This window comes from Dinoponera quadriceps, unplaced genomic scaffold (assembly GCF_001313825.1).
Source record: "Dinoponera quadriceps isolate SergipeBrazil2010 unplaced genomic scaffold, ASM131382v1 scaffold2094, whole genome shotgun sequence".
In the NCBI taxonomy this organism is placed as follows: Eukaryota; Metazoa; Arthropoda; class Insecta; order Hymenoptera; family Formicidae; genus Dinoponera; species Dinoponera quadriceps.
Window position 1 is genome coordinate 207,242 of NW_014557105.1, and position 9,021 is coordinate 216,262.

At 54.4% G+C, this 9,021-nt stretch overlaps 1 protein-coding gene across 8 annotated transcripts in view; it reads right to left on the minus strand.

Moving 5' to 3' along the window:
* The window catches only part of LOC106748647 (protein tramtrack, alpha isoform), a 50,362-nt gene extending 41,868 nt beyond the window's left edge, over positions 1 to 8,494 (minus strand). For 4 of the 8 annotated variants that reach the window (XR_001374775.1, XM_014627368.1, XM_014627363.1 and 1 more), the window contains exon 1: positions 5,074 to 5,726. The gene's annotated coding sequence lies outside the window, so the exon portion shown is untranslated. Of the gene's footprint in view, positions 1 to 3,144; positions 4,060 to 4,275; positions 4,962 to 5,073; positions 5,727 to 7,609; positions 7,878 to 8,405 lie in introns of those variants that run through there. The other 4 variants (XM_014627366.1, XM_014627365.1, XM_014627367.1 and 1 more) reach the window with 4 other exon arrangements.
* Between the last annotated feature and the right edge of the window lie 527 nt (positions 8,495 to 9,021).

Here is a 9,021-nt window from a genome sequence, read left to right on the forward strand (position 1 = left end):
GAACGGTACAATTGCAACGCCCGGAGGGTCGGTCGGCCTGTCAGTCGCGTTCAGGAACGTAGTGACGTCATCCGAAAAATCGATCGACTAATTGAATCAAGGACCTAGACAGGGGCGGGAAACAAGCGTGAATGCGAAGGCTCGTCCATCGGTGCTATCGTGAGAATGGACGGCGCTTTGTTCGAAATGGGGGTTTTATGTAACCCGGTCTGATGCACACTGCGCACGGGATTTCCAACGATCATCCGTTCGCCGGAGTTCATTTGAATTTATGAATGTAACTTCTAATCCGTATAAATTAAATCTCCAACTCGACGTCGAATTGTCGATGCGGACTCGACATCTTCATCACGACCGGAGAAATATAATATCATCGACGGTTTCGCGTTGCTGTCATTTGTTCGATATTGTCCCGAGCCGAGATAACGGAAATTACTCGGGGCTGAAATGTCAAAGATTCTCGCTTATATCATAATTACTCCTAATGACTTTAATATGCGACCCTAAGTTGCTTTTCGATTAAGAGTTGTTATTATTGCGATATCGCCGGGATCGGAATTTTCGGAATGACTCGAGGATGACGATTCAAGGCGAGGACTTTTTTTGGTAAAAAACATCGACCTCGCGAAGAGTTCACCTAATAATTTGTGAATTACGAATTTTCCAAATAACGAAACCCGATAAGGTAAATCCCCGGTGGCATCGCTCCCCTCCTTCCTTCCCTGCCACCGTAAAATCACGCTTGCGGTGCACATGACGAGCAATGCCGCGCGTTTATCCCTATCTACCCTGAAAATCAAAACTCCGACAAGTTGGCAAAAGTGCAAACCGCTGTCCGAGGCCGACATTCTTGTAATGGATATATCTCGACGACCACACAGCCGTAATCCGCACGTGTAATAAAAGGCAAGAGAGGATAAGGAAAAGCGGGAGGGCGGACAGCGGCCGGTCGTCGCTACGTTGCAACAGTCTTCACCGTTACATGGGCCAACTCTTCGTGTGTACCGCTTCTTTTTATGCGTGTTTCACTGGTGAGACGAGGGAACCGATTAACGGCGAGTTTCACGTGGCCGGCGAAGGAGAGAGACGTGTTTAAAATTGGGAGACGGGTGTGTGTGTGTGTGTGTGTGTATTCAATCGAATATCCAATAAAGGCAAATTATACTCGGCTGTATCAAGTCTCCACCGTATCGCACTACGATCGGTGAGCGAGCAAACACGAGCAGGTACACGGGACACCCGGTATACGTTCGCGTGATACGCGAAGAATTAGCTTCAAGATGGGGAGCTTGCAATAATGGATTCGGTGATATGGATATTAACACGGTCCAAGTACGACCGAATGTACATTAATTAACGAAAGGAAGCGGGAGGAACAGCGCGGCGGAGAGAACATCGTCGGGCTATGATTTCAGCTCACCGTGGAAGAACAGGAAAAAGGAAACCCCCGTCGCTTTTATAGTCGCGATACACGGAAACCCTTTTTCTCGCTTCAGGGAGCACCCCGCGCGTTCCTCCCGCCGCGAGATGCGACGCAAGCCCGGTAGCGGGGCGCAATTCGGAGGAAAAATTTCATCGCAAAATTTAAAAGACAAGGAAAAAAACGTCGAAAACCCGGTACAAACGAAAAATGAGACGCAGGCTTCGAGAGGGAGAGAAACATAACCGATAGTAAAGTCTCCAGATAAGGGAAGTTTCGAGAGTCCGATAAAGAGACTAAATAGATAATGGACGATTACAGAAACGGGGGAAACGACGAAAGGGGAGGGGGACGAGTGAACAGGAAGTTCTCGAGTCCCCACGGCCGACAAGGAGAATCAAAAGATCGTCGGACTCGATGCGTGACGAATATTAACCCCCTATATGTACACGCGGCTGTGTTTATCTATGCCCTCCCCTTCGTTCCCGTGACTACTACCATCATCCTCCTCCTCCTCTTCACCTCATCCTCCCCCTCATCATCATCATCATCGCCACCATAATCGGCGCTTCAACCCCTCGCGGGTACCGCGATAAAATCGTCACGCTACTCTAATCGGGAGAGAGATAAAGAGAGAGAGAGAGAGAGAGAAAGAAGGGGAGAGGGAGAGTAGCCCGCAGGAAGTCGCATGTAAATTCTCATCGGAACGCACGTGGGTACGGACGTGTCGACGGTTCGTTGCGTGCACGCACTTGTCGCCCGCGTGCACCGCAGCCCTTTTCTCTCCGCGCGACCCCTTTCTTGCCTCACTTGCCCGCCCAGCGACCCTCGTCGCCGCGGCGCTTTTCGAATCCAGCACACTTTTTTGTCACGTCGTGAGACACTCGAGCGGCCTCGGGAGCGATTTACGAGCGAGCACGCGAAGCGCTACGCGGAGATGATGTATTTCGATCCTCTTAGCCCGAACGGTGTTGGGAGGGAAATCGAACGAATTTTCGCTCTCGACTCGAAGGACTCATCGAGGAAATCATATTTGCGTAACGTAGCCGTTTACGAGGTTTTATAGAGGGGAGAGAGAGAGAGAGAGAAGTAGTACACCGGCACACTCTTCCCCCTCTTGTAAATCACAAGTGTGACGGTGGTTCTTGATGACATCCTTTATACTATAAACACTTGACAAAGCTCGCGTGTAAAGGCCCTTTGTACAGTGTTGTGAAACACGGAGCCGAGTCTAATCTGTGCTCAAGTGTGCCTATATCTTCGAGATAACGCGGATTTCAAGCTGAGATAGGACGAAACATGCGACGAAACGGGTTATTTATTTGGCCATTGTAAAACCGCGCTCGCTCGCTCTTTCTCCCCCTCTCTCTCTCTCTCTCTCTCTCGGCGATAGGGTAAAACCGGGCCGCTCCGTTCTTCCGAACGCTGGCGCGTCGAAGATAAGAATCGATTTCGAAACGAAGAAACGATAAAATAATCGCGCAGTTGGTTTGCGAAGGACGACGGTTTCTGTCACACTCGTCTCTTGACACACTTCCCCCCCGCCTTTTTCCCCGAACCTGAGAAATATCGACTTCTCGCGTGAGCAACTTTTGTCGCGCTTCTCGTTCGGCGGGTGCCGCGTTACGGCGATAATGGTGATACGGCCCTACGTGTTTGCACATATACACATATACACAAACACTCGCGCGCGACACAGACACGTGTAAATAAAAAGAACTCACCCATACACACCGGTAGCACCCTGTCCGCCGTGTTGGCTCACAAAAACACGACACGACGCGCCTCCGTGTGCGGCGCGTAGTTCGAGGGACGCGGGATACACACAGGTTGCACAATGCTGTTATCACCAACTAAGTTGCGCGTCGGGTGGCTTAATTACAGCGCGACGACGCGACACTGACGACATTCGTTTCCCCTCTCCATCGCTCTCTCTCTCTCCTTCGCCGACCGAGAGCAACCACGACGACGATAGTGAAGCAACAACGACGGGCGGAACACCGCGACACGTGCTCGAGGCTGTGGACCGCCGACGGCGCCCCGAGTCTCACCTGTTATGGTGACAAGGACGTTACGACGACGCGATGTCGAGAATCGGTCGCCGCCGAGCGTCTGTACGTTAGCGAGTAATAAATGGAACACACGTACTCTCATTCGTCGCACGCAAGGGAAGAAAACCGAATGTCGCCGAGTGAGTGAGTGAGTGACTAACTGACTGGCTGACGCACGCACGCACGAGTGAGGAGCAGAGACGAGCGGATCCGACCGAAGCAAGCGAAGGCTCGCTTGCACGCACACGACTTCAATGAACGCGACCGACTGCGAGGGGGAGGATGCCCGGCGGACGGGACCAACGGACGTGGCCGAAGATAACCGAGCGATGCCGAATCGGCTAAAGTCGGCCTCGACACCCCGGGGCGTATCGGCGCCTATGGGCAACGCCGCGCTGTCGACCGCGCGACACGTCGAGAGAGCGCGCGGGTGAGCGGGGTGCCACGGTGGGAGGGTAGAGGAACGGGGAGAGGGCGCGCGGGGAGGGGGTGGGATTTACGCAACCCTCTCTCGAGCGAAAATCCACGTCGAGAGGCACGTCGCCCGTCGATGCGCCGATAAGCCACGTAGTACCCTCGACGCGCGCGCGCTCTCTCTCGTTCGCTCGCTGTCTCTCCTTCTCCTTCCTTCTCTCTCCGTCTCACTCGATCTCGCACGTTCGTTCTCTCTCCCTCTCTCCCCGTCTCTCTCCTTCTTAAGGGTAGTAGAAAGGGAAGGAAGGAGGGTGGGAGGCAGGCAGCGGGAGAGAGTCCTTTTTGTATCGGAGTTCGCCTTCGTGGAAAAGAAACTACCTCGAAACTAACCTCTTCCGTTCCGCCCCGCCGACTCGGCGCTGTGTTAACCCTTCCGACGCAGCCACGTAGAGAGAGAGAGAGAGACGACGGCGAATACGCATGTATACGTAAACACAGACCCATGCGCGCACACACATATATGTATGCATATGCACGCACGCGCACAGACAGACGCACTCGCGAGCACTCACGGGGCTGAACACCGCGCGCACGAATACACCACACGAGGAGCACCGAAGAAGGAGGAGACGGTGAAGGGGGGAGGAGAAAAACGGAGAAGCGAGACGGGTACAAGGGTCGCACGCAAAGGCGGCGGGAGGGTGAACGGAGGGTGTAGGGAGTCCGCGCAAAAGAGGTAAATACGTGTCTCGCGAGGGAGGAAACGAGAGGAAGTTCGTCTGGCCACGCTGGCGATATCGATTCGCGAGGGTGGCTAGAAATGGCAACGACCCTGCTGCTGCTACTCGTAGTGTCTGCACTGTGTTTCGCTTCGGATCCGGTATTCGCCCGACGTCGTCTCGCGAGCTCCGCCGTGTTTCTCGTTCTTATCGACACCGCGCCCGGTCCTGACCGACGACAGCGAGCGAGACCGAGAGAGATAGATAGAGAGGACGAGCGGGCGGCACACCTCTCTGTTTCCTCTTTTCGCGAACCCCCGTCGGAACGCGACGACGACGACGAAAGGAACGATAACGACGGACACGACGAGGAAGGATTGGACGGACGGACGGACGGACAGACACACACACACACACATCGCCTGGTCGCGAGGCGCGGGCGTCGCGACGCGCACCACTCGCCACTTACCTTGGCATCCTCGCGATTTCGACGTCGACGACGTGGTTGAGTACAACGGCGGCGACGACTATCACTACCGCCACCCGGGATGAAAAGCGTGGAGAAATCCGTTTCCCGTTGGGTGCGCGGAAAGGACGTGCGACTTCGCCCGTGTGCGGCACTAGGACGCCATGTCAGCAAGTCGAGGCGCGGACGGACTCTCGGGGCAGATACGCGTACGCGGCCGAGTACGGTACACACGGACACACCGCGAGCCACGCACACTTGGACGGCGCGCAGTGCGAGCGAGCGAGAGGGAAGACACTCACGCACACCAACCGCCTGCCCGTTGACCAACCCGCGCCAGGGAATTTCTGCTGCGCCACCGAACGGCCGTCACGGAACCTCGCCTACGCCCGCCTAGCAGCCACGGCCGTGCCTTCCGCTCGCGGTACCCTTCACCGTCGTCGCCGCGCACCGCGCCGTAGGCACGCAGCAGCGCAGCAAAATCGCGACACACACCCGCCCGGACGGACGGACGGACGAACGAACGTTCGCCTCGCTTGCTCGCGCGCCCTCGTTCAACCGTACGAACCACCGTGCCGACGACGACCGAGTCGAGCCGAGTCCAGTCGGAGTCGCGCGAGAGCGCGTCGCAACCTCCCGCGAGAACGCAACCTCTCTTCTACCACCACCGCCACCTAGAGACGTACCGAGCGGCTCCCCACTACACCCTCTCGCGCTCTTTACCCTGGCGAGCTCTCTCTGACTCGCTCCCCCACCCTCGCACCCTACGCTTGCGCCCCCCCGACACCCCTGCTTGCTCTCCGGCTATCTCGCTCGGAGTTGCCTCTCTCTTTCCTTCCCTCTCTCTCTCTCTCCCTCTATCCGTCTTTCGCACACGATGACGCGCACCTCTCCGTCGCACTCGTTAACCTCCTCCACCCCCCCCACCCTATCCTGTGTGTTGCTTCTTCGCGTTAGCCCCCGCAAGGAATGGTCGCTTCGTTTCCTCTCTCTCTCTCTTCCTCTCTCGGTCTGATTACGTTCGCGTCGTCCTTCTCTCGGCTGTGTTTCGCTTCGTCTCCCTGCTCCCTCTACCCTCACCCCCGGTTACCCTCGAAAAAGGGCACTTATTCTCGCCCCTTTGTTCTCACGCGCTCTCTCTCTCTCTCTCGCTCTTTATCTGTCTCTTTCTCTCTCTCTCTCTCTCACTCTCTCCGAGTCGGCCGACGTTCCACACCGCTATTGCAATTTCAAATTCCACTTCTGCATTCGCACGTCGCATCCACGATGACGGCCGAAAAGTCGAACGCTCGAAAGATGTATCCTTGTCGGAAAGATATCGCAATGGGACAGTAATTCACAAGGAAAGGTCCAAAAGTGCTCCTCACAGATTTCGGCAAACTTTCGACATGTTTTAAAAAATATTAGGTCACGCAATCATTTCGAGAGTTGAAACAACCCTCCGTCGATGATATGAAATTTAATTTTCAACGGATATTATCGCAACTATGATGTCTCATATTACAAGAATATTTACAGAACATAATTTTAATGGCTAATGTGGAATGTAACACTGAAACAATATGCGGAACAAGCAGTTGTTGCCGCAGCCGGGTATCGCGTAAGAGCTGGGCTGGACGCGTATCCACAGCGCGACGCAAAGTAGCACGATACTTACATCACATTTGTCAAATTTGCGGTTTCGAAAATCAACGTTGTTATTCATATGGTTGGACTCAGCGTAAAATTTCCTTCAGAATTCAGGTCTGATAAAAATCTAAAAATTCGCAGAAATAAGATGATATGGGGATGAATGAAAAATTTCGACACTTTCAGAGAATTTGAATACATCATCGTAAAATATACAAGATACCATGAAACTTTTACATGAACCATTTCTTCATACATATCGTAGTTCCGACGACATCCGCCGGAAATTAAATTTCCTCCCGTTTACAAGGGGTTGCCTCAGTCCTCGAATATCGAGATGAGCACGGGGAAAAGGACGGGAGTCTTTTGATATTTCTACTTTACAACATATCCCAATCCCATCGAAATCGGAACCTACCCTTTGACCTCAAACTGGCTCGTCGCGTGAAATTAGCGCGATCAGACGGATTCAACCCGTCAACTCGAGAAACTTCATCCTCTGTCGTGAAAGCGCTGACCATTTTGGGGGGTAGGGGCGAGGGTCAAGGCGAAGAAAGACGAGAAGAGGAGAAGAGAGACCGAAGTCCTTTCCCGAGGGGCAGAGAGGGTGGGGATGGAGCGACCTCGAACGTCGCGGGGTGCACGCGGAGAGGGATGCTCCCCCCGCACGCCACCTTCATCCTCGGGGCAGGAAATTCGCGAGCGTGGAGCGGGTGAAGAGCGAGAGGGAGAGAAGGGGGGAGCACAAGTTGGTGGTGTCGTCGCGGGTTAGTAGCGAGAGAGCGCGATTCGCGCCTGCGCGCTTTTTTCCACCAGTCGGCGGTGGCGGCGGCGGACCGCGTCCGTCTCCCTCTGTCCGCCGTCGTCACGAGGTCGCTTCGCAACGGAACTTCAACGTGCACCAACCTACCGACCACTGTTGCGCGTCGTCGACGGTCTCCTCGGATCCGCCTCTGCCTCCACCGTACGTTGGACGAACGTTGGGTCGCGACGTTCCGAGGCAATGATTCCCGTGGCCGTCTCTCGCGTCTCCGTCGTCATCGTCGGCGTGACGCTCTTGTCAATAACACCCACGTGTCCTCGGTAACAAGGCGCCTCGCCGAGAATCGCCAAGCTGGCAATGGCATCATCATCGCGCCACCCTGACCGCATGTCTCGAGCAGGGTTGAACTAACATGCTTAAAAAGAAGAAAAGAGAAATACCTTATTTAATAATAAAGCGTAAGGTTTTTAACATGTTTCGAATAAATACGAAAAAAATTTTTTAACAAATACATGGTCTAAATATTTGTTTAAAACGCGTCGAAAAGAACGTTGCGTTTGATATGTATTTAGAACCGATAGAAATATATTTAGAGAGAGAATTTTTTTTAAGCAAAATATATTTAAAACAACCCTGGTCTCTCGAGTTGCAAAACACGCTGCTGCCACGAATTCATATCGCGCGCACTCCGTGCCTGTAACTCTCCTTCCCCCTCTCTCTCTCTTTCTCTCTCTCTCTTCATCTTTCTCGCTCTCCGCTCTGCCCTCACCCTCACCCTTCGGTAGAGAGCGCGTTTAACGGTACGCCCGCGCCGTTTCGCGAGACCCTTGCCGCGAACGAAAATCAGGGGAGAGGCGAACCTCGTTCGTCCGAGAGAGACAGAGAACGCCTCAGCCCGATGTACGCGTACAAGTAGTATATTTATACACGGGCCTGCATGTACCTGTGTGTGCGTATTCGTTCGCAGCATGAGCAAGGGTTGCTCTCTCTCTTTCTCTCCGTCTGTTTTTCGCGATGCGGCAGGATCCCCACGGATCTTTTCGGTCGACTGATAAAAAGGCTCGGAGGCTGCCTTGTCGCGATGGACGAGAGGCGTATAGTCGGACAAAAAAAAGTGTCTGGAAGGGGAAGCTGCGGAGAGAGACTCTCGGGGCGGCGGCAGTGACGGCGGCGGGAGCCGAGCGTCGAGGTGTGGAGGGGGCGAGGATTGCGGCGGCAACGGGGGTAGAGGGGTGTTCGCGCACGTAGACGATGTGGGTCGGGGTGAAGGGGAATCACCACCGCCGTCGCCGCCGCCACCGCCGCCGTTTGACTCCTCCGGCTGCTGTTGCTGATCGTCTAGTGTCCTTGGCTTCGCTCTAGCAAGACTCTAGCTAGTTCTAGCTTGGAGCGCTCGCTCACTCGCTCGCTCGCTCTTCGAGAAACTCAGCTGGCCTCCTCTCCTACCACTTTGCTGCGCCCACGGCCAGGGCTGTATCGCTCGGGGCTGCTTCCCCTCCTCTCTCTTTCTCAATCTGCCTCTCTCTCTCTCTCTCTCCCTTGCTCTCTATCTGTCTTTC